The sequence below is a fragment of the Mytilus californianus genome, unplaced genomic scaffold (genome assembly GCF_021869535.1).
Source record: "Mytilus californianus isolate M0D057914Y unplaced genomic scaffold, xbMytCali1.0.p SCAF_25, whole genome shotgun sequence".
NCBI classification, from domain to species: Eukaryota; Metazoa; Mollusca; class Bivalvia; order Mytilida; family Mytilidae; genus Mytilus; species Mytilus californianus.
The window spans coordinates 2,451,735-2,478,957 of record NW_026262674.1 but is presented as its reverse complement, the minus strand read 5'-3'; the positions used below and the strand labels follow the sequence as shown (position 1 = coordinate 2,478,957).

The following is a 27,223-nucleotide window of genomic DNA, read 5'->3' as shown; positions in this document are numbered from 1 at the left end:
CAAGAATCGTTATCTTAGTGTAATAAACAAATTACATTGACTTTATGTTCATTAAATACAAACAACTTGGACATGTTTTATTATATTAAACACTTAAAAAATTAGTAAATTGGAATTAGTTTTAGTATAAACATGTGGGACGATCATTACATGATACACGTAGCTCTTATAGATGGATGAAGAAATTATTCTGTTAAAGTAAAATAATATTTCAAAATTATACATGTTTGGCGCTAGAGCTAGTAGATATAGAAATGAAAATTTTGCTTTTTAGACAAAAGTAGAAAAAACATGCAAGAATTCCTCAAACAGCATAAGTTCCATGTAACTGTCAGCATAAAAACTGACAGACATAGCTTTGTACGTCCACGTAAAAAAAATCATATATACTTGGTCATGTCGGTGTCCAAACAGAAAGTTCTATGGCAGAAAGGGTAGGACATGTGATTTTCAGACACACACGGAAAAACATTGTAAACAAAGGAAAATTCTGTGGAATCAGGATGTATAAAAGTATATTGTATAACTTTCCTTATCCCTTGATGTGATCATTGCATCCAGATGGCATTGCAGTACCCAGTCCCTTTATTCATAAATTTTCTCTATCTTTTCGGAAAGGAGTACTTAGTATAGGGCTATTAGTGTAGTGATAAATTTTCCCGATGATGCGTACTTTCATAGATAAAGAAGGATCATGGTCCGGTTGATTAAATGGTTATAAAAAACCCTGAATTGCGGATCTTTATTATCAGACCGGTGTGGATTCATCCATTTACGCAAAGTGTGTCAAGTTTCACCAACATAAAGCTCCTAGAGGGCGATCTAGATTTGGAAGACGTTTTTACATTTGGCCAATGGTGATTTTTTTTGCCCATCACTACTATTTTGTCTTAAAGACGTATTAAATAAGCTCCTCACATTAACATCACTGCAAGCTGGACTTGACAAATTTCCTAATTCTTTGATGTTATTATTGCAACCATACGGCATTGCAGTACCTAGTTCCTTTATTAAAAAATGTTCTGTATCTTTTCGAAAAGAAGTATTTAGTATAGGGCTATTGGTGTGGTGATATATTTTCTAGATGATGTGCACTTTCATAGATATAGAAGGATCATGATCCGGTTGATAAAAATGGTTATAAAGAACCCTGAATTTTGGATCATTATTATCAGATCGGTGTTTATCCAATCTTTACGCAAAGTTTGTCGAGTGTTACCAACATAAAGTAGTCCACACAAAGTACATTTTAATTCCGTAAACGACATTGCCCGTATAAAAAGGTTTTAATAGAAGATCTGAAGATTTCATATCTGTATATACTTTCAAATTTGCTTTCATTCCCTTTTGAAACAATACTGTTTTTGGCTTCATTGAACTGACTTATTTTTATTGGTTAAATGTATGTAGTTTTCAGTAGATAAAAAGACTTAACAAGCTTTCAAGTATCGTATAAACTTGCGGGATTATCATGACATTATACATGTCGTTCTTACAGGAGGACTAAGAAATTATTCTATCAAAATTCAATTTATATATTTCAAATTATAAATGTTTGGGGCTAGAGCTAGTTGATATAGAAATGAAAATTTTGCTTTTTAGACGAAAGTAGCCAAAACCAACATAAGTTTTACGGAACTGTCAGAATACAAACTGACATAGCTATGTACATCCACATAAAAGCTCGGATATCCTTGGACATTTCGGTGTACAAACTTAAGTTCTATAGGGTAGATAATGAAATTCCCTATAGATGCATGGATAAACTTTGTGAACAAACGGAAAACCTGTAGGATCAGAATGTACAAAAATTTCCCACAATCCATATTTATCAAAAGTACGCAAAGTACAAAAATTACCACAATCCATCATTATTTAAAATAAACAAAGTACAAACAAAATCCACAATCCATCCATCTTCATTAAAAATATGGCAAAGACTTCAATAGGGACTAATATTCACTTTAAGGTGGCTCATCCCAATAAGAACCACCGGTAGAACTTTATTATTTTCACATATTTTTAGATTTTTTTATGCTAAATTCAAAAATGTAGAGAAAAAAAGGGGTCATCAGGCTTGTTTTTTCGGTAGAGTGCCTTGAAAAGTGCATTTTAGGGCTTAATTTACACATTTTCGTGTATGGCCTTTGAGTGTGCTTGAGCGTATATGGAAGATATTAACTCTGAATGATAGAGACAAATTACTACAATAAGATGTATATTTATATTCTAACAACTTTTTTCAACATTTATTTCGTGTATATGATATTTATGAGCCTGAAAAACTTCGAAATGTCCCATTTTTCACGTATGTTTTCTACAAAAATTATCAAACAAATGAACATTGCTCAGGAATTCCCCGGTAGGATTTTTTTTTAAAAACGATTGTATTAAACAGGTGGGTTTTTGGAACATTTTAGGCTAAAAAAAAAAAGAGTGGGGTCACCAGTCTTGTTTAATTGGTACAGCTCGACAAAGCTCCGTTGTACCCCGAAATTGGTGTAGGTTGAAAATGTGGCATTATGTCACCTATACTTAATAATTTTTATTTAAATCTACAAATCAAGTATTAAACGTTTTCAGCATAAGTAAGCCTATTTTTTCAAAATGAAAAAAAATAATTTAAATAGTCAGTTTAAAATATAATACGTGTTTTTTTTTTTTTTTTTCTATTTACGTTATTGTTTTTCTTTCGTTATCTCCCTTTGATATTTTGCGCCAATCTTTACGTCACGAGGAAAATGCAACCATGAGGTCGGATGGACAGAGAAAAGTGGAAGTACTCCGTATTTACCAATTGTAAGTTTAAATCGATGATATATAACGTGCATCTCAATATGTTATGTCATTCAGACAACAGTTTTTGTCATTTAATGTGTTTAATCTCCTGATCTTAGAATTTTCTTCTGTAAAGCGAATGTGAGGGGTCGTCTCAAACAGATATATTTCAATACAGACCATGCAGAAACTCCATAAATCAACGTTTAACATGCTTGCTTTGGTGTCAAGGACTGACTTTGTTGAAATGCAATCACATGATCCACGTTATTGCGACATTTAATGAAAATGTACTGTTTTTTTTAGAATTCGTCAGGTGCATTACAGTCTACACGTGGTCAAACCGCATGTCGTGTGTTGAGGCATCTTTTTGTATACTATTGACAACAACGCCCTTATTTTAGTAATATTGCTTGAACGTCACATGACCATGAATTTAATATATTATTGGGCTATTCCATAAAAAGTCTACCCCCTCCCCTTTTCCCACCCATTCCCATGCGACACATTTGAACCTGTTTGGGAGCGCTGAAACTCCCTTTCAATACGATTATATTCAAACTTGGACAGTGGTGAGAATCGCAGGTGGACCCAACATAACATTTCATGTTTAGTTCTAAAAGGTGGTTGGAAGTTAAAAATTATAGCACCACTGGACAAATTTATAAACACGAGGGTGTGAATGCCCGATGGGATTTACAGAATAGAATATAATGGGCCAAAAGAAAAGAGAGCACAGAATATAGAATCGGCATTAAAAATTAGATAAAAATAAACAGATTTCAGAAAAGAACAATGTCAAGTCCAATACAGTTATCAAGTAATTACAGAATAGCCATTATTTTTAAAGATAAAGAATAATGAGCGAAAAATTAAAGAATACTGAAAGGAAGGACCACCCTCCCCCTTCCATACCCTCTTACATGTATATGTATTGACGTTTTTAAAAATCCTGAACCCACGTAAACATTTCAGTTTAAAAATAATTTTCTGTTATAATGTGTGACTTTAAAATTTGAAGTCCAATTTTTGAAACCTTGTCCTTTTCATGCCTGGCTCTTTATTTTAGATCTTCAATCTTTCAACTTTTAAGGATGACTTGGTTGTAGAAATATGATCTTCTTTCGACCAGAAATCAAACTCTTGCCGAAGTGGAGCATTCGTTTGGCTGTACAGGATGTATAAGTATATATGCAGGCACCTCCTATCTCTGAGGGGTCTATATGTGGTCTGTTGGAAGGCAAAATTTCTGTCGCCATAAAATGTACTCCAGTGGCAGATCAAATTTCACTGACCTTCATACTAGAGGACCTCTATTATATATTGAACTTACCTATTGCATTTATTGTTAATTTGTTTTTTGTCCTGAACAAGGAGGAAGTATTTGTCACTGGACATTAAGCTACACTTGATCTAACATTAATCCATCAACAGTCATAAAAGATTTCAAGTTCTTATTCCCTGCAGATTATAGTAAATGTGTTGTTGACATGATCAGGAGATTTCATAATTATAACATATATAATTTGACGTAAAAAAAAAAATAAATGAGCAAGGCAACACTCCACAAGTGACCAAATCTATGTCTCCATACGTCCCACTAAAGTTAGCAGAAACCAATTCTAATAAAAGCCTAAGTTGTAAAGATAAGAAACTGAATTTGTTTTTGTGCAAAAAAAAAAAGAAGAAGAAATGCGTATATATATATATATATATAAGTGCCTATAAACAGCAACACATGACATACAAATCTATGGGAGTGTGGATTGATCAGTACAGAGATTAATACAATTACACAAATAAAATTATAGATTGCCTAACAATATAATTTTAACACACTATTTAGTATGTAAATATTAGAATGTTTAAAATATTTACAAAACGATAAAAATAAACGCAATATTTCGCTAGACGAACTAGCTTTATTATGCGTGCATCTATCCAGGTGAAATCGGATGTAGATGATAAGAAACTTTTGCAGCTCAATGTACATGTTGCACATGAATTTAGCTGCCTTGTAAATAATACATAATTTGGATGAAGTTCAAGATTGTTTACAAAATTGGAAGTTTGCAACGTCCATTGGCCAATATTACAGGATAAAAAGGACGATGCTGTTTATCAAATTATTCTTTATCTTTCCTGTATTTCTTCTCGTCTTTTTCGTTAAGACCATCCGGTTCTAAGGTGTGGAGCTGGTGGATTCAAAAGTTTTCTCTTCTCCTTTTCGCCGTGGTGTCCAACTCGGTGTTGACTTCTATGATTTGGAAAGTAAAATGATCAAAAGGATATTTCTATGAGCGAAGATGTCTTGTGAGAGGGCAGTTTTTGTTGGAGGCATCAACATCAGAGGCATGGAACACTCGTAGTGAAAATAATCCTCCAACTGAGTACCTTGGTACACTTCTGAAACTAGTGCTGGAGAACAACAACTTCTCTTTCAATGACAAACACTATCTCCAGATAGACGGCACTAGTATGGGCACACAAATGGCTCCGTCATATGCCAACATATTTATGGGCCAACTTGAAAAACGCCTCTTGGCTAGTGCTCCATACCAGCCATTATCATGGTTTCGATTCATTGACGAAATTGATTTTAAATGGACAGATTCGCAAGACCATCTTAATAAATTTCTAGAACACTGTAACTCTTTCCACCATTCAATTAAATTTACATACGAAATATCTATGGAGAAAATAAACTTCCTTGATACTACGAGTTACATCCAGAACGGAACCATTATAACGGACCTTCATACCAAAAAAACGGACAAACATCAATTCCTTTCTCCTCAAAGTTTCCATCCTAAACACTGCTCCCGTGGTATCCCATTCAGCCAGGCATTGCGAATCAAGAGAATATGCTCTACTGAAAATAAGCAAAATGCTAGACTTAGACAACTACGTAAACATCTAGTTGTTCGAGGATACAATAACAACATCATTGATACAGCTTTCGAAAGAGCAAACAAAACTAGCCGCCAAGAACTTCTAGGGTACAAGGATAAAAATAAAGAAGTCAACAGAACACCTCTTGTACTCACTTACCATCCTGATTTTAAAAATGTGTCATCCATTGTTCAGAAGCATTGGAAAATTATAGAAAATGACTCAAATCTAAAGAAAGTATTTTCCTCACCACCAGTCATGGCCCTCAGAAGACCTTAAAACATCCGTGACAAATTAGTGACATTTGTATTAGCAAAGCAGCCTACTCCACCTCCAAATTTGCTACAAACAATTTGGTCGAAGGAATTGCTTGTGTTGTAAAGCGGCCAATACAAGCAGTTCTGTCTTCAGCTCCGTTACTAAACAAAATTATACCATCTACTCAAATTCCAACTGTAAAACGGTGAACTCAATTTATATATTAACATGTAACACTTGTGGCATTTAGTATGTGGGAGAAACAATGGATAAATTCAATATTCGGCTCAATAACCATCGTTCAGGGTTCAAAACCAACAAAAACTGTCCTCTCACAAGACATCTTCGCTCAAAGAAACATCCTTTTAATAATGTTAATTTCCAAATCATAAAAGTCATCACCGAGTGGGACACCACGGCGAGAAGGAGAAGAGAAAACTTTTGACTCCACCAGCTCCACACTTTAGAACCGGATGGTCTTAACGAAAAAGACGAGAAGAGATACAGTAAAGATAAAGAATAATTTAATAAACAGCATCGTCCTTTTTTTCCTTTAATATTGAACAATGGACGTTGCAAACTTCAACCACCAATTTTATAAACGATCTTGAACTTCATCCAAATTATTTATTATTTACAAGGCAGCTAAATTCATGTGCAACATGTACATTGAGCTACAAAAGTTTCTTATCATCTACATCCGATTTCACCTGGATAGATGCACGCTTGATAAAGCTAGTTTGTCTAGCGAAATATTGCGTTTATTTTTATCGTTTTGTAAATATTTTAAACATTCTAATATTTATATACTAAATAGTGTGTTAAAATTACATTGTTAGGCAATCTATATATATATATATATATATATATATACAGAATGTACACAGCCATGTATCACCATCACTGCTGGTGATCCGATGGATAAATCTGTTGTAGAGTTGTCACTGATCTAACATTGCTGGGCTGATGTTTAGACGAGTTGTATATATATATATATATATATATATAACATGTATGTATACAAGTCATATTACCTGTAGATCTGTGAAAGCAGTGAAAGCGCTAGTAAAAGTGATGAATTGAAACTGTCATTATCTTATATTTATTTTCTTATATATATATATATATATATATATAAAAAGTCCAAATTGAAAACAACGTTCAAACCTATGATTGCGTTGGATAAAAACCGCAATTTTTATACGTGTGCATGTAAAACAAATTTCGTGGTAGAGAGGTCTAAATACAGCACAAACAACAATTTCCAAAAGATCAAAAAAAGTGAAAAAGTCTATTTTAACAAAACGCATTTGACTAACAGGTCGAACAACTGATGTTCTTAAACCCTGCTGACTGCCATTGGCGATTGCCAAATAAATTGATCACCAGATCTGAAAAAAAAGGATCTTATTATTAATTTAATACCAAACAGAAAACAATAAACTTGTGGAAAAGATGGTATACCACAAACATGAGGTGCAAAAATTTGTACACCATATCCGGATTTCGACAATAAATGTCTTTTCAGTGATGTTAGGGATCGAAACGGTATTTGGAAGGCCATATAATTTACCTCAATTTAGGATAGACTCTTGAATTTTAAAGAGTCGAAATAGGATGAACGGATCATATAAACCCGAAGGAAAATATAATACAAGCCCAAACGAAAAAATATAAAAAAGTCTTAATTGAAAACAACGTTCAAACCTATGATTGCGTTGGATAAAAACCGCAATTTTTATACGTGTGCATGTAAAACAAATTTCGTGGTAGAGAGGTCTAAATACAGCACAAACAACAATTTCCAAAAGATCAAAAAAAGTGAAAAAGTCTATTTTAACAAAACGCATTTGACTAACAGGTCGAACAACTAATGTTCTTAAACCCTGCTGACTGCCATTGGCGATTGCCAAATAAATTGATCACCAGATCTTAAAAAAAATGGATCTTAATATTAATTTAATACCAAACAGAAAACAATAAACTTGTGGAAAAGATGGTATATCACGAACATGAGGTGCAAAAATTTGTACACCATATCCGGATTTCGACAATAAATGTCTCTTCAGTGATGTTAGGGATCGAAACGGTATTTGGAAGGCCATATAATTTACCTCAATTTAGGATAGACTCTTGAATTTTAAAGAGTCGAAATAGGATGAACGGATCATATAAACCCGAAGGAAAATATAATACAAGCCCAAACGAAAAAATATAAAAAGTCTAAATTGAAAACAACGTTCAAACCTATGATTGCGTTGGATAAAAACCGTAATTTTTATACGTGTGCATGTAAAACAAATTTCGTGGTAGAGAGGTCTAAATACAGCACAAACAACAATTTCCAAAAGATCAAAAAAAGTGACAAAGTCTATTTTAACAAAACGCATTTGACTAACAGGTCGAACAACTGATGTTCTTAAACCCTGCTGACTGCCATTGGCGATTGCCAAATAAATTGATCACCAGATCTGAAAAAAAATGGATATTAATATTAATTTAATACCAAACAGAAAACAATAAACTTGTGGAAAAGATGGTATACCACAAACATGAGGTGCAAAAATTTGTACACCATATCCGGATTTCGACAATAAGTGTCTTTTCAGTGATGTTAGGGATCGAAACGGTATTTGGAAGGCCATATAATTTACCTCAATTTAGGATAGACTCTTGAATTTTAAAGAGTCGAAATAGGATGAACGGATCATATAAACCCGAAGGAAAATATAATACAAGCCCAAACGAAAAAATATAAAAAAAGTCTTAATTGAAAACAACGTTCAAACCTATGATTGCGTTGGATAAAAACCGCAATTTTTATACGTGTGCATGTAAAACAAATTTCGTGGTAGAGAGGTCTAAATACAGCACAAACAACAATTTCCAAAAGATCAAAAAAAGGGACAAAGTCTATTTTAACAAAAATCATTTGACTAACAGGTCGAACAACTGATGTTCTTAGACCCTGCTGACTGCCATTGGCGATTGCCAAATAAATTGATCACCAGATCTTAAAAAAAATGGATCTTAATATTAATTTAATACCAAACAGAAAACAATAAACTTGTGGAAAAGATGGTATACCACAAACATGAGGTGCAAAAATTTGTACACCATATCCGGATTTCGACAATAAATGTCTCTTCAGTGATGTTAGGGATCGAAACGGTATTTGGAAGGCCATATAATTTACCTCAATTTAGGATAGACTCTTGAATTTTAAAGAGTCGAAATAGGATGAACGGATCATATAAACCCGAAGGAAAATATAATACAAGCCCAAACGAAAAAATATAAAAAGTCTAAATTGAAAACAACGTTCAAACCTATGATTGCGTTGGATAAAAACCGCAATTTTTATACGTGTGCATGTAAAACAAATTTCGTGGTAGAGAGGTCTAAATACAGCACAAACAACAATTTCCAAAAGATCAAAAAAAGTGAAAAAGTCTATTTTAACAAAACGCATTTGACTAACAGGTCGAACAACTAATGTTCTTAAACCCTGCTGACTGCCATTGGCGATTGCCAAATAAATTGATCACCAGATCTTAAAAAAAATGGATCTTAATATTAATTTAATACCAAACAGAAAACAATAAACTTGTGGAAAAGATGGTATACCACAAACATGAGGTGCAAAAATTTGTACACCATATCCGGATTTCGACAATAAATGTCTCTTCAGTGATGTTAGGGATCGAAACGGTATTTGGAAGGCCATATAATTTACCTCAATTTAGGATAGACTCTTGAATTTTAAAGAGTCGAAATAGGATGAACGGATCATATAAACCCGAAGGAAAATATAATACAAGCCCAAACGAAAAAATATAAAAAGTCTAAATTGAAAACAACGTTCAAACCTATGATTGCGTTGGATAAAAACCGCAATTTTTATACGTGTGCATGTAAAACAAATTTCGTGGTAGAGAGGTCTAAATACAGCACAAACAACAATTTCCAAAAGATCAAAAAAAGTGAAAAAGTCTATTTTAACAAAACGCATTTGACTAACAGGTCGAACAACTAATGTTCTTAAACCCTGCTGACTGCCATTGGCGATTGCCAAATAAATTGATCACCAGATCTTAAAAAAAATGGATCTTAATATTAATTTAATACCAAACAGAAAACAATAAACTTGTTGAAAAGATGGTATACCACAAACATGAGGTGCAAAAATTTGTACACCATATCCGGATTTCGACAATAAATGTCTCTTCAGTGATGTTAGGGATCGAAACGGTATTTGGAAGGCCATATAATTTACCTCAATTTAGGATAGACTCTTGAATTTTAAAGAGTCGAAATAGGATGAACGGATCATATAAACCCGAAGGAAAATATAATACAAGCCCAAACGAAAAAATATAAAAAGTCTAAATTGAAAACAACGTTCAAACCTATGATTGCGTTGGATAAAAACCGCAATTTTTATACGTGTGCATGTAAAACAAATTTCGTGGTAGAGAGGTCTAAATACAGCACAAACAACAATTTCCAAAAGATCAAAAAAAGTGAAAAAGTCTATTTTAACAAAACGCATTTGACTAACAGGTCGAACAACTAATGTTCTTAAACCCTGCTGACTGCCATTGGCGATTGCCAAATAAATTGATCACCAGATCTTAAAAAAAATGGATCTTAATATTAATTTAATACCAAACAGAAAACAATAAACTTGTGGAAAAGATGGTATATCACGAACATGAGGTGCAAAAATTTGTACACCATATCCGGATTTCGACAATAAATGTCTCTTCAGTGATGTTAGGGATCGAAACGGTATTTGGAAGGCCATATAATTTACCTCAATTTAGGATAGACTCTTGAATTTTAAAGAGTCGAAATAGGATGAACGGATCATATAAACCCGAAGGAAAATATAATACAAGCCCAAACGAAAAAATATAAAAAAGTCTTAATTGAAAACAACGTTCAAACCTATGATTGCGTAGGATAAAAACCGCAATTTTTATACGTGTGCATGTAAAACAAATTTCGTGGTAGAGAGGTCTAAATACAGCACAAACAACAATTTCCAAAAGATCAAAAAAAGTGACAAAGTCTATTTTAACAAAACGCATTTGACTAACAGGTCGAACAACTGATGTTCTTAAACCCTGCTGACTGCCATTGGCGATTGCCAAATAAATTGATCACCAGATCTTAAAAAAAATGGATCTTAATATTAATTTAATACCAAACAGAAAACAATAAACTTGTGGAAAAGATGGTATACCACAAACATGAGGTGCAAACATTTGTACACCATATCCGGATTTCGACAATAAATGTCTCTTCAGTGATGTTAGGGATCGAAACGGTATTTGGAAGGCCATATAATTTACCTCAATTTAGGATAGACTCTTGAATTTTAAAGAGTCGAAATAGGATGAACGGATCATATAGACCCGAAGGAAAATATAATACAAGCCCAAACGAAAAAATATAAAAAGTCTAAATTGAAAACAACGTTCAAACCTATGATTGCGTTGGATAAAAACCGCAATTTTTATACGTGTGCATGTAAAACAAATTTCGTGGTAGAGAGGTCTAAATACAGCACAAACAACAATTTCCAAAAGATCAAAAAAAGTGAAAAAGTCTATTTTAACAAAACGCATTTGACTAACAGTTCGAACAACTGATGTTCTTAAACCCTGCTGACTGCCATTGGCGATTGCCAAATAAATTGATCACCAGATCTTAAAAAAAATGGATCTTAATATTAATTTAATACCAAACAGAAAACAATAAACTTGTGGAAAAGATGGTATACCACAAACATGAGGTGCAAAAATTTGTACACCATATCCGGATTTCGACAATAAATGTCTCTTCAGTGATGTTAGGGATCGAAACGGTATTTGGAAGGCCATATAATTTACCTCAATTTAGGATAGACTCTTGAATTTTAAAGAGTCGAAATAGGATGAACGGATCATATAAACCCGAAGGAAAATATAATACAAGCCCAAACGAAAAAATATAAAAAGTCTAAATTGAAAACAACGTTCAAACCTATGATTGCGTTGGATAAAAACCGCAATTTTTATACGTGTGCATGTAAAACAAATTTCGTGGTAGAGAGGTCTAAATACAGCACAAACAACAATTTCCAAAAGATCAAAAAAAGTGACAAAGTCTATTTTAACAAAACGCATTTGACTAACAGGTCGAACAACTGATGTTCTTAAACCCTGCTGACTGCCATTGGCGATTGCCAAATAAATTGATCACCAGATCTTAAAAAAAATGGATCTTAATATTAATTTAATACCAAACAGAAAACAATAAACTTGTGGAAAAGATGGTATACCACAAACATGAGGTGCAAAAATTTGTACACCATATCCGGATTTCGGCAATAAATGTCTTTTCAGTGATGTTAGGGATCGAAACGGTATTTGGAAGGCCATATAATTTATCTCAATTTAGGATAGACTCTTGAAATTTAAAGAGTCGAAATAGGATGAACGGATCATATAAACCCGAGGGAAAATATTATACAAGCCCAAACGAAAAAATATAAAAAGTCTAAATTGAAAACAACGTTCAAACCTATGATTGCGTTGGATAAAAACCGCAATTTTTATACGTGTGCATGTAAAACAAATTTCGTGGTAGAGAGGTCTAAATACAGCACCAACAACAATTTCCAAAAGATCAAAAAAGCGAAAAGGTCTATTTTAACAAAACGCATTTGACTAACAGGTCGAACAACTGATGTTCTTAAACCCTGCTGACTGCCATTGGCGATTGCCAAATAAATTGATCGCCAGATCTTAAAAAAAATGGATCTTAATATTAATTTAATACCAAACAGAAAACAATAAACTTGTGGAAAAGATGGTATACCACAAACATGAGGTGCAAAAATTTGTACACCATATCCGGATTTCGACAATAAATGTCTCTTCAGTGATGTTAGGGATTGAAATGGTATTTGGAAGGCCATATAATTTACCTCAATTTTAGGATAGACTCTTGAATTTTAAAGAGTCGAAATAGGATGAACGGATCATATAAACCCGAAGGAAAATATAATACAAGCCCAAACGAAAAAATATAAAAAGTCTAAATTGAAAACAACGTTCAAACCTATGATTGCGTTGGATAAAAACCGCAATTTTTATACGTGTGCATGTAAAACAAATTTCGTGGTAGAGAGGTCTAAATACAGCACAAACAACAATTTCCAAAAGATCAAAAAAAGTGACAAAGTCTATTTTAACAAAACGCATTTGACTAACAGGTCGAACAACTGATGTTCTTAAACCCTGCTGACTGCCATTGGCGATTGTCAAATAAATTGATCACCAGATCTTAAAAAAAATGGATCTTAATATTAATTTAATACCAAACAGAAAACAATAAACTTGTGGAAAAGATGGTATACCACAAACATGAGGTGCAAAAATTTGTACACCATATCCGGATTTCGACAATAAATGTCTTTTCAGTGATGTTAGGGATCGAAACGGTATTTGGAAGGCCATATAATTTATCTCAATTATGATAGACTCTTGAATTTTAAAGAGTCGAAATAGGATGAACGGATCATATAAACCCGAGGGAAAATATTATACAAGCCCAAACGAAAAAATATAAAAAGTCTAAATTGAAAACAACGTTCAAACCTATGATTGCGTTGGATAAAAACCGCAATTTTTATACGTGTGCATGTAAAACAAATTTCGTGGTAGAGAGGTCTAAATACAGCACCAACAACAATTTCCAAAAGATCAAAAAAAGTGAAAAGGTCTATTTTAACAAAACGCATTTGACTAACAGGTCGAACAACTGATGTTCTTAAACCCTGCTGACTGCCATTGGCGATTGCCAAATAAATTGATCACCAGATCTTAAAAAAAATGGATCTTAATATTAATTTAATACCAAACAGAAAACAATAAACTTGTGGAAAAGATGGTATACCACAAACATGAGGTGCAAAAATTTGTACACCATATCCGGATTTCGACAATAAATGTCTCTTCAGTGATGTTAGGGATCGAAATGGTATTTGGAAGGCCATATAATTTACCTCAATTTTAGGATAGACTCTTGAATTTTAAAGAGTCGAAATAGGATGAACGGATCATATAAACCCGAAGGAAAATATAATACAAGCCCAAACGAAAAAATATAAAAAGTCTAAATTGAAAACAACGTTCAAACCTATGATTGCGTTGGATAAAAACCGCAATTTTTATACGTATGCATGTAAAACAAATTTCGTGGTAGAGAGGTCTAAATACAGCACAAACAACAATTTCCAAAAGATCAAAAAAAGTGAAAAAGTCTATTTTAACAAAACGCATTTGACTAACAGGTCGAACAACTGATGTTCTTAAACCCTGCTGACTGCCATTGGCGATTGCCAAATAAATTGATCACCAGATCTTAAAAAAAATGGATCTTAATATTAATTAAATACCAAACAGAAAACAATAAACTTGTGGAAAAGATGGTATACCACAAACATGAGGTGCAAAAATTTGTACACCATATCCGGATTTCGACAATAAATGTCTCTTCAGTGATGTTAGGGATCGAAACGGTATTTGGAAGGCCATATAATTTACCTCAATTTTAGGATAGACTCTTGAATTTTAAAGAGTCGAAATAGGATGAACGGATCATATAAACCCGAAGGAAAATATAATACAAGCCCAAACGAAAAAAATATAAAAAGTCTAAATTGAAAACAACGTTCAAACCTGATTGCGTTGGATAAAAACCGCAATTTTTATAAATGTGCATGTAAAACAAATTTCGTGGTAGAGAGGTCTCAATACAGCACAAACAACAATTTCCAAAAGATTAAAAAAAGTGAAAAAGTCTATTTTAACAAAACGCATTTGACTAACAGGTCGAACAACTGATGTTCTTAAACCCTGCTGACTGCCATTGGCGATTGCCAAATAAATTGATCACCAGATCTGAAAAAAATGGATCTTAATATTAATTTAATACCAAACAGAAAACAATAAACTTGTGGAAAAGATGGTATACCACAAACATGAGGTGCAAAAATTTGTACACCATATCCGGATTTCGACAATAAATGTCTCTTCAGTGATGTTAGGGATCGAAACGGTATTTGGAAGGCCATATAATTTACCTAAATTTAGGATAGACTCTTGAATTTGAAAGAGTCGAAATAGGATGAACGGATCATATAAACCCGAAGGAAAATATAATACAAGCCCAAACGAAAAAATATAAAAAGTCTAAATTGAAAACAACGTTCAAACCTATGATTGCGTTGGATAAAAACCGCAATTTTTATACGTGTGCATGTAAAACAAATTTCGTGGTAGAGAGGTCTAAATACAGCACAAACAACAATTTCCAAAAGATCAAAAAAAGTGAAAAAGTCTATTCTAACAAAACGCATTTGACTAACAGGTCGAACAACTGATGTTCTTAAACCCTGCTGACTGCCATTGGCGATTGCCAAATAAATTGATATATATATATATGTGTGTGTGTGTTGAGTTAGTCACAGCTCAGACTAGCAGAAAGATATTCCCATTTTTGCAAATCTTAATGTGATGAAATAAATGTTTTGAATTGTGTGTGTGATCTTCAGTACTGTTTTATCAAGCTATACTATGAACTGTCATGATCAGAAATCTCAAATAGCTGAGACAAACTACATTGAAATTACCTTTTTAAACATTTTGTATACATGTAAGTCAGTTGATTTTACATGTAGGTCAGTTGATGTTGCAAGTATTACATGTATGAAAGAGGTTTATTTTAATTGTTTTTAGTTTTAATTGAGGCTAATGAAAATAAATTTTACTCAAGCCTTACACTTATTTGAACTTGTGAAACATGTTTTGACCTTTTCATGTCTTGAGCTGTGACTAAATTACAATGTATTAAAGATCAGGATTATAAACAAAGCAAGTATCTACAAAATTGTAACTATTAAAGCAATTTTAGTACAAAATGTACACAAATGTACATCATATAAATTCAATGTTTAATCATAGTAAAAAAATAAAATTCTTGAAGCATTGGTATGCATAAGGGAGATACGGAGATACCATTTGATTTTAAAGGGGGGGGGGGGGGGGGGGGGGGGGGGGGGCTGGGGCTAGTATGAAAATTGAAATAAAAGGCAGGATGAGCAACTTGGCAAAAAGAACAGGCATGATGACAATTTATGTAAAAACTAATAAAAAAAAAGGCAGGACCGAATAGAGTGAAAAATTAAAAGGCAGGACAGAGATTACAACTTAAACAAGAGGCTCTCAAGAGCCTGAATCGCGCACGTGTTATTTTTTTCTTAAATCTTTCATCAATGATTATTTTTGCTTTTCAATATATATTAATGGGTGGCTTAAAAAGGCCATTTAAATGTTCTTTGTAGCTGTCATATTTTCTTCAAAAGCAAAAAAGTGCATTTCACCCCTATGTTTCATTTTAGCCATAGTGGCTATGTTTCTTGACGTACAAGGGAATAAAATACAAAATTTATACTAGATACTCTGAAACTCATTCAGTCCAATTTTGGCTGAAATTGATTTAGCAGTTTTAAAGGAGAAGATTTTTTAAAGTAAGCAAACGAGATGAACAAATAGTGAAAAATTGTCTTTAAAGGACAATAACTCCTTAAGGGGTCAATTGACAATTTTGGTCATATAATCTTATTTGTAGATCTTACTTTGCTGAACATTTTTGCTGTTTACATTTTATCTTTACCTATAATAATATTCAAGACGATACCAAAAACTGCAAAATGTCCTTAACATTACCAAAATAGTGGCAGCAACCCAACAATGGGTTGTTAGATTCATCTGAAAATTTCAGGGCTCATAGAACGTGACCTAATGAACATTTTTAGCCCATGTCAGATTTGCTCTAAATGCTTTTTTTTTTTTTTTAGATATAAGCCAAAAACTGCATTTTACCCCTATGTTCTATTTTTAGCCATGGTGGCCATGTTTTATACTAAACAAAAAGTAAAACACAAATTTTATTCTAGATACCCTAATGATCATTCAGCTTAAGTTTGGTTGGAATTGGTTCCTTAGTGTCAGAGAAGATGTTTCAAATAGTTTACACCGAACGATGAGCTAAAAAAAAGGCAGGACAAAATTTTTCATCGTAGCCCCCCATAAAAATAAAATGCTAGCTCCCTAAATAAAGGCAACAGTAGTATACCGCTGTTCGAAATTCATAAATCGATTGAGAAAAAAACAAATCCGGGTTAGAAACTAAAACTGAGGGAAACACATCAAATATATGAGGAGAACTGCGACAGAACAGAAACACAACATTAAAATGTAACACACACAGAAACGAACTATAATATAACAATGGCCTTTTTCCTGACTTGGTACAGAACATTTTTAGAAAAAATGGTGGGTTGAACCTGGTTTTGTGGCATGCCAAACCTTCCGCTTTTATGGCAATGTTAAATATAACATTAAAATGACAACATTACATAACAGGACGACAATACAAATAAATGGGAGAACATATAGGACAGAGAAACATACGAATAATAGCTAACAAAAGGTATCAGGTTTAAAATTTAATACGCAAGACGCGCGTTTCGTCCATACAAGACTAACCAGTGACGCTCAGATAAAAAAAGTTCGAAAGCAAAAACAAGTACAAAGTTGAAGAGCATTGAGGACCAAAAGTTTCAAAAAAGTTGTGCCTAATACGGCTTAGGTTTTCTGTCTGGGATAAGAACATCCTTATTATTTAGAATAATTCATACTTTTTCAAACAGTAAATTTATAAAAATGACTATGATAGATAAACATGATAACACCGAAGTGGTGACTAACTACAGAATAAAAACGGATACATAAAAACAACAAAAACCAGCACATAAAAATTTACAGCCGAGTTAGCCAAAGAGATCAACGCACAAAGTGACGTCACATTTGAATTTCTAAAAATTTCCCCAAAATAGGATAGAATTAGGTTAGAATTCAAGATTAGGTTTGTAATACTCATATAACATTTATTAATAACAATGAAAATTACAATACTTATTAATATTAAATTGTGGTAGTAATTAGATTATTAATTGTATTATCTAGCTATGTCGGTGTTTCTTCTAAATCAAACTGTAAACCAAATATATCGTATAAATTAAGTTGACCCAAACTAAAATCTAATAAATGAACTGGGTGATTAATTATCTTTACCATAGCACACGAATACAACAGAAAAAATTAAGATTTACAACTACAAACGATAAGACATTTGACAAAATCCGATGAGAATAACAAATATAACATCAAAACTAAATACATGAATTTTGGATAGAAAAGTACCGTGACACGTCTTATAGCAATGCGAATTCACACTCAGCAAACAGTCACAATCGGGAATAAGTCACTTTCGGTATTTAAAAGATCAGACGACGTAATGTCAACCACAATCTAACACGTGGTAAAAATGTCTTTAGTTAGTTTGGACAAAGACACATCGTATGGATCAACCAATTCGTGATGGAGTGTCATTTTTAATCTGTCCTCCTCATAACTTTGTTGGAGCAGTTTCTGCGTTAGGAGCACACTCCTTTATATGAAGTCCATATAGTGTGAACATGCACGGGCATAACGTATCAACTGAGATATGTGAACACCATACGAAGGGGCAGAGGGTATGTTACTGCTGAGAAATGGGAAATTGATAATTGGGAAGTTGAAATCGTCCCGTTTATCATAGATTTTCGTGTGAAGTCGTCCATCTGTGTCAATATTGAGGAAAAGATCAAGGTATGAAGCAGTCCTTCTAGTATCAGTAGTATCCTTAATTTCAAGTTCTCTGGGATATAAGAGATGTAAGTATTGGCTGAAATATGGGGTTTTCAATGATAGGACATCATCAATATATCGGAAAGTAAAATTAAAAGACTTTCGAAAGGTGCTTTTTCTTTTTGTCTTTTAGAAGGTTCTGAATGAATTCTGCTTCATACGAGTACAAAAACAAATCGGCCAGTAGGGGTGCACAATTAGTACCCTTCGGAATACCGACTGTCTGTTGAAATATAAATCCTCCAAACTCAACAAATATATTGTCGATCAAAAAGTCCAGCATTTTGATAATATCATCTTCAGTATATTTTCTGGTAGATTCAGTGTGGTTCATCACCCAAAACAAGAAATTTGTATCTACAATTCCCATTTGTTGTCATGCAAAGAGGATAAAGCATCCACAACATCCAGATTCTTGAGAGGGTTAGTAACTCTTGTGTTCATAGTACATCGTAGTTTTTTAATGCGCTTTTGAATGCATGATCGAATAGCTTTGAACCATTCAGACAAAGTGTCCAGTTCTGGTTCGTCTGGTTTGCGCTTTTCCCATTTTCTTGCATAGTCCTCAACTGCATCCATCAGTAACCTGAAGTTCTTGTTCCAGTTGATGGGGTGGGAAATTCTATATTTTTGTCCCTTGGCTAACAACTCTCTTAGTTGTTCATTGGTAACGATGCCAAGGTCGCCAGTAATAACATGACCAGTTGGACTATAATTGTATTGCGACGATGCACATGAGCAATCCGGAGGCTTGAATTTCACATCTTTGAGGTTAAAGGCCTCTTAAACTCTCTTGTGATTGAAAATCTTGGATGCAATAGACTTGGTGTAAGTTTAAGAAATAACAGGTGTAGCTTTTTTTTTGAAGTAATCAGGAATAGTTTTTTGTACAGATTTCTGGTGGAAAATATTGCTAATATTTACAGCATATAAACCTTTATTGGCGAATTCTACCTTAACAATATTACGTTTTTCCTCATTTTTGGATGAAGTCGATACTGGTTTGAATAGTCTATGGTTAGCAATGTCCATGATTATTGCAACTAATCTATACAAAACAGAACGAGAATCAGTAACGGAAGTATTTTGGGCCTCTTGAAATAGTAAAAAAAGTTTTGACAATGGAATGGAGTATAATTTAGTTCTGATATGATGAATTCCTAAAGGTTTTTGAACAGACGATAACAGACTATCAATTGTCACGGTGTGCACAGCAGGTGGTATATAGTTTCTGTGACCATGACTTCTATTTCGTCGAGCAGAAGTATTAAATAATTGTAATGTATTGACAGTACTACACCTGGGACTAAACAAAATACCTACACCATCAATTTTGTCATTGCATCAATAGCAAATGGCTAATCCCAACTCTCTTATCCAAAAGTCTTCTCTTTGTAAACGATATGGTGTACTCAATATTGTTGAATGATATATTTTCTCTATAATCCGGACTTTCATTGAAACAATAGAATGGTCAGGCTGATTGAAATGTTTATAGAGAAATTTGTTGTTATTAGCATCATTTACATTAGACCGATGATCATTCATTCTGAAATTGAGTCTTTGTCGAGTTTCCCCGACGTAGACCAATCCACAAAGAGTACATTCAATACCGTACACAATATTGGAAGCAGTGCAATTCAAATCCTCATGACTGTGTGTATTATAACTTTTGGTGGTTAAATTACTATGAAAGTGGGTATTAGATATTAGTATATCACAGGTTTTACAATTTTTACGGTTACATTTGGAAATAGATCAATATAAAAAAGTGATAGTACAATGCAGGAATGTACAAAAAATGTACATGTCAAAATACTATAGTATAATATTTTTTTCAATTAACATCACTAAGTTCATAACTACTTTTGAATTTGCTACAATGAAAGATCATTAGTATAAAATGATTGAATGGTATGCATTTTTCTGCATGTACTTATTCATTAGCAGCCAGTATTTATTCGTTAGCATCCAGCAGCAAATGTTACATGAGTTGGACTTGTAACTTTCCTAGTGAGATGAATAATTTTATAATAATTTACCCAGTCGTAATTAGACACATTTAATATAATAACTAAATAAACATACATGTTTATCAATCAATGTTTTCATTAAATTAATAACTGGATTTATTGTACATGTATGCTTTGCAAGTAAGATAAAAATTTGGGTTTAACCATGCTCATCAAGAGATCAAGTCATCACAAGTCATTAAAACATGGTCATTATCAAGGGAACAATTTAATAGTAATGTCAAATTAGGGTTTTAAAGAGTTCATGGTTTACTAACTGGACATTGTTGAGTTCCGACCAACACATGGTGTCGTACCACAAAATATTCTGGTTTGTGATTTATTGAATTATAATTTTATATAAAAGAAACTAGTGTACACTCTTTACACTCATCTTCTATAAAATATAATGATCAAATAAAAAATCATTTCTTTTTTATAGTTGGACAAAAAATTTCCTTTGCAATTGGAGAAATGAATATATGTACAAAGAGTGTAAATATCACATTGTCAGCAAGATATGGAAGAAACATGAAGGCTACAGCTCAAAAGCAATTTCTGGTGGACAAATTCATCAGGTAAAAACCAAATAAACAGTTAAATAAACTTATATTGTATTCTCTTGTCAGTTGTTCAGTGAATGTTAGTGTTTTCAATTACTTACCCAGATTCAATATAACATGTATAATATACATGATAAACATGTATATACAATACAAAGTTTTTATTGTGATTTATTGACACCCAACATTGAACAGTACAATCAAGTTAAATAAATTCAGTTGAATGTTTCCAAAACAGATGCAAAGATGACTTTTTCTTTTTGCGGAGTATATGAGGGTTTTATGGGAGTAACAATCAGCAATCTGAAATTCCATTGTCCTATGAAATATACGGTAAGCGTGTTTATAAAAGTTTTTACACAATAACTTGTTTTAGGCCAAATAAAAGTATACGTGTGGTTCAAAATACCTGACCGACCCTAGAACTTTATTTTCCATTTCTAAAAATAATTTTCGAATGATCCCATTTTGTGGAATATGCATTTGAATAATTTTATTCACTGACTTCTGTCATCTGAATTTCTTTTATAGAAGTTTCCACTATGGCTAAAATGCAACAAGCTCTTAACAGAATGCAACAAACCTAAATAAAAATGTAACACGTCTGTTTATTCTACAAAAAAACATATAGAAAATAGGGAACTTACTGTAAGGACATGTATAATACCGGAATCCGACTCGATGAACACACATGTCAGAATAAATGGTGTTATAAGTTACCGCCTTATACAAGCCATTTAAGCTTAGATGTTATTTTTTCCTCTCCAAAAAATATTAAATTTGAACTTGTACAAGTAACCAATGCAACCTGAAATGCCCATTTTTTTACCTTAACCCTATCCATTTCACTCTTCTACATGACAAGATTTGATTTGCAAAATTAATTACTAGTATTAATTTTAATTTAGTTTGTGTTGCAATAGAAAATTTGGAAAAATCATTTAGTTTCAGAATTTCAATGAAAATTGACTTAAATTATACAAACACTGCACAACATGCCATTCCAAATTGATATCTGTAAATTCAGAAATTATTGCATGCATTTATTATTGCGATTTTGTCATTTTAGACTTAAATGCGATTTTAATTTTTGCGATGAGAAAAATCCTGTTTAACTCATAAAGAAAATTTCAAAATGCTAGTTTTAATTATTGCGATTCGCATTTTTCGCAATAATAAAAACATTGCAATAATTTCTGAATTTACAGTATATTATATATTCACTATCACTATATCTGATTCATTTATATACATGTAAAGAATTTTTCATATGCCAAATAAGATCATCTTTAATTTTACTGCCTACTGTTCATTTTCTTGGTTTTGTGATGTCAGTTCAAAATATTCACATATCTTTTAATTTGTCTTTTTACATGACGTAACTCTAGGTTTCCCATTACTTTTTTCTTTCAGGAGCATTCTAATGCCATCAGTGCCATTTCTTCTGCACACCAACTGTAAATGCCTGAAGCCAAGACCAGAATCTGCTATTTTGGTTGCAATGGGGTTAGATATGTACGTTGTTGTTCCAATTCTGAACTTACTTTTGATCGAGTCCAGTAAAGGTTTGTGCTGAACAATGAAGTCCTGTTTGATACAGAAGGAATAAAATGTAATAGTTGATGATTTGAAGAAGTCAATGTTGGAGATCTGAGGAAGTTTGGCCAGTGTAGTTACATCATGTAGTGCATTATGTGCATCTGTTTCATTGTACCCATCAACAAATGGAAATGGTCATCTGGGCATTGTATATAAAAATCATTGATTAAGAGATAGAAAAATCAAATTGAGGTTTATTGGAGCCGTGTCTTTTAATGAATATTTCAGTTAAGGATCGGAGTATCTGTAACTCTTCCATAGAGGTATAGCAAAGGTAACCGCTTCATTTGATACAACACAAAACAAGCCTTAGGTGCCTTCACCAATTTTTGTGAGTGTAAACTAATAAGTTGAATTGGGCAACAGTTTACTAGTAGAAATTATAAATCCTTTATTTTCCACAAGGCTAATTTATGCAGAGTATATGCACTTCAATTGTTAATTTCAAGGCATTCAACCAAAGGGCCTACCCAGTATGGTGAATACAATTTATTAAAGATGCATGCCAAACTAGAAATGTAGAAGGACTTGTATCTCTATTTGCAAAAAAAAAATCCCACGAAAAAGTACAGGGTCATGATATGGACTGCTAAGTACTTGATAACAAAGTTTCACAAACAGAAAGTTCCCTAGATGGTGTTTGATCATTGTGAATTGAATTGTAATTTTGGAGGCAGCCATTCCATATAAGCACAAGCCTTTCGTTGGGACTTTATTTTTACAGTAGATGTATTAGTAAATTTCCCTGGTAAACAGAAACTGGTAAATGCATGATGAGTTATTTGCACAGTAAATCGATTCTAATTTGAAAGCTTAAAATGTTTTACATTTTTCACGTTTCTACTGTCAACAAAATTAATACTAGAACCAAGGATTTGTATAGTGACAAACAAATCCTTGCTAGAACTTTGTAATTTTTTAATGAGAAGCATTTGGAGCCCCAAGTTTAAAACCAAAAAAATATTGGTAAATCACATCAAGGAAATCAATTTAAAACCCCATTATCTAACCGGTTACAAAAAGTAGCAGAACCGTAACTAAAACTTAGAATATCTTGGCAATATTATTTTTTGGAACTTTTACGGTAATGACGAAAAACCAAAACAAACGGGTCGTGTGCAAAACCCAAAATTCTGAAAGGACTCAAATCGGAAGGTCTACCGGTGAAGTTTTAGCTGGTCATTTTGAACATAAAATCAATATCGACTGCATTTTAGTTTTTGATATTTGACAATTACTCATGAATAAGAAGTAAAGCATTGTATGTTGAAAGTAGTCGGACGTATGTGTGATAGAAGGGTGGTCCGAGTAATTTTGATCTCAAAATGAAAATGTTTGTTACTATAGTGTCTTTTGTTTACGCATCTTTATTTTTCTGTTTAATTATTGTCATTGTTTGGTTGAATTAAATGCAGGTGCAGATTAATCATGTTGAAAAGAAAACAATGTCTTTTATGGAGTGTATCTCACTCCATTTATAATTATAGAAGAGGGCACAGGCTACACTTACCTAAAAAAGATGTTATCTTCTTTGACCCCTAAACTAGGTGACGTCATAGGTATGCTTTTGGCGTCAAACGTAAACACCGGGCGTTTTCTGGCTTCTTGACCACTTCAGAATGTAATAAAATTTGATAAGAAGAAGATTTCTAGGTGCAACATGTGAGTTTTTTGCTTATTATTGTAGAAATTACATGTCAATACATTCCGCAATTCAAAATGTCGGCTTCCTTAGTTACAGACAAGGAGATAGAGAATTTTACGCTTACTGTCATCCAATCAGAACCATTGATACAAAATAATTGCATTTTAAATTTCTCTATTTCTTATAAATTTTGCCTGTTTTTCTTTTTTCTTTATATTTAAGCACCCCATTATTCTCTATTCTTTATTTTGTCTTGGTCTGTTTTTCTCTATTCTTTATAGTTTTTGCGCTTTATTCTTCAATTTTTACTTATCATTTTCTATTCTGTAAACCCAATCCAGACCCTTCTACATCATTTGATAATTTGAAAGTCTTTTTAAGTTGATTCAAAACTATCCCTTTAAGTCGTGTTGGTTAGGTTTCTCGATTAAGCACCACTTTGATGAGTCCTGAACACCTTTTTTTTTCGGCTGGGACTCAATGAAATCGCTGAACAAAGGATCATTTATTTCAAGAGGGTGGGATTCATGATATCTATAAATATTGAGTTATTCACGATCATTTGGTGTAAAGCGTAGTATGAATCAGATCTATATGAAATGACAAATACAATTAAATTACCATACAAGACTTTAAAGTGATTAGAGACATGAATATGTCTCTTGCATAGTTTACATGTTAAAGTATTGTATTTTGTCTCGCCTGCAACGAAAGTCGCAGAATGCGAGACAAAGAGATTACGATACGGTGGTAGCAATGTAAACTATTTGTTTTAAGCTTTATATTTCAGAAGGTAGAAGACCTGGATGCTTCATACCTTGTATGCAGATACATTACGTTATGCAGTTTCCATTTGCCATATGTCCATTGTCATTTCCCTCATTTTCATGGTTCAGCAACTGCTTGAAAACAAAAAGTTTTTTTTTCATATAAATTTTGCACTTATGAGTAATGAGAAAACTATAATTTGTATATGGGTTCCTTGCAAGGTCCCCATGTCCATCAGTTAGGGTCTACCTGACTTCTACCTCACTTCATGGGTCAGTCTTGCAAGTTTCCTCTGACCCTGACCTTAGTTTGATGGTTCTTTGGTTAATGTTAGGTTTTTGTGTTTTGTTTGTTTTTCATGTACAGTACTATCAGCAATAGGTCGAATATCTTTGGTGTATAGAATGATTGTAAGGTGTGCATGTCTCTGTCTCATGTATCATCTGACCTTGATCTCATTTTCATGGTTCATTCGTCAATGTTAAAATTTTGTATTTTGGTCTGTTACAATTACTATAAGCAATATGTCAACTCAATTGGTGTATTAAATAATCGTAAGGTGTACATGCCTGTCTGACCGGATTTTTCTGCCTTTGACTTCATTGCCATGGATCTCTTAAAATGTTAAGTTATGTGATACCTGTAATAAAACCTGTTTTCTTTAAAACTTTCAACACAAACTTAATGGCCAGTAAAGCAGACGAAACATTTCAGCGTATGCACTCTTGTAATTTCTCTTTAGAGACATGAATGTCGATGCAATACCTTTTAAAGTATAAATTAATAAATTTAGACATTATTAAGAAATTAACGTTTCTATCCTTCCGTGCATCACTTGACTTTAGGTTGGGTTTATTCTTTTGTTGTGCCCTTTTGTCATGTTTAAGCTCAAGTAATCAACTATTGAGATAATCCTGTCATATAAATTGTGTGATTCTACTGGAGTTAAATAATGAAGCTGCTTCCAACTTGTTTTTTTACATTTTGATAGTTACTGTTTTTTGTTGTTGTTTAATACGTTATGCTATGTGATTTGAGAACAAATCTTAATCTTTTATCATATGAAAAATGAACAAACATGCCTTTGTTGTCATTGAACATTACAGATATACTTTTATTCAAAAATAAAAGAGATATCATTTTAAATTTTATAAACAAAAGCTGTTTCATAGATGCTGTCTTCAATTATTTGACTAGACACTATCATCATTCTTGTTTCTTTGTTTATGTCTATTCCATATGGATATTTTATTCCACCAGCCTTTGATAGTATGGTCTTACAGGTTTGACCATCTGGTGATACTACAACGATACTGTTGTTTCCCCAAGAAGCTATATAAACAAAGCCATTCACGGCTAATGTAATTCCTACTGGATACTTTATGTCGTGGTGCTGAAATGTCCACAGAGGTTCACCCGTACTCTTTAAGCAGCAGACTTTGTCTTCAAAGCGAATGGTACCATAGATATTTCCTTGGAATAATGAAATTCGACCCACTGCTTCCATTCCTGCTATAACTGTATTAGACATGTCATTCAGATTCACTCTAGTACTCTGTCTGTCAAGACTACTGATGACCAAAGTTTCACCATCACTTGCTACACCATAACCACAATGAGAAAGTTTGATGGTTTGAATAATTTTATTCTTTTCTATATCCACCAGTGTTGTCTGGTTGGCTATTCCTAATGTAACAGCTACTGTATTATTTCTGACAAATCAGGCATCAAATGGATCTTCTGTGAATGTTACTACTATTCTGATGAAGATGCCATCTTTACTGAACAGTAGTAGTTTTCTCATCGTGTAATCAAGTACGATAGTTTTACCATCAGGTAATATACGACAGGCAAATATACTAAAAGTCTGCATATCTTTTGGAATTGTCAGTCTTGTCAACA

General features: G+C 32.9%; 1 protein-coding gene across 14 annotated transcripts in view; it reads right to left on the bottom strand.

The window, feature by feature from the left end:
* LOC127732530 (uncharacterized) overlaps nt 1–27,223 on the bottom strand; it is a 273,118-nt gene that overhangs the window by 212,748 nt on the left and 33,147 nt on the right. The window lies entirely within an intron of this gene.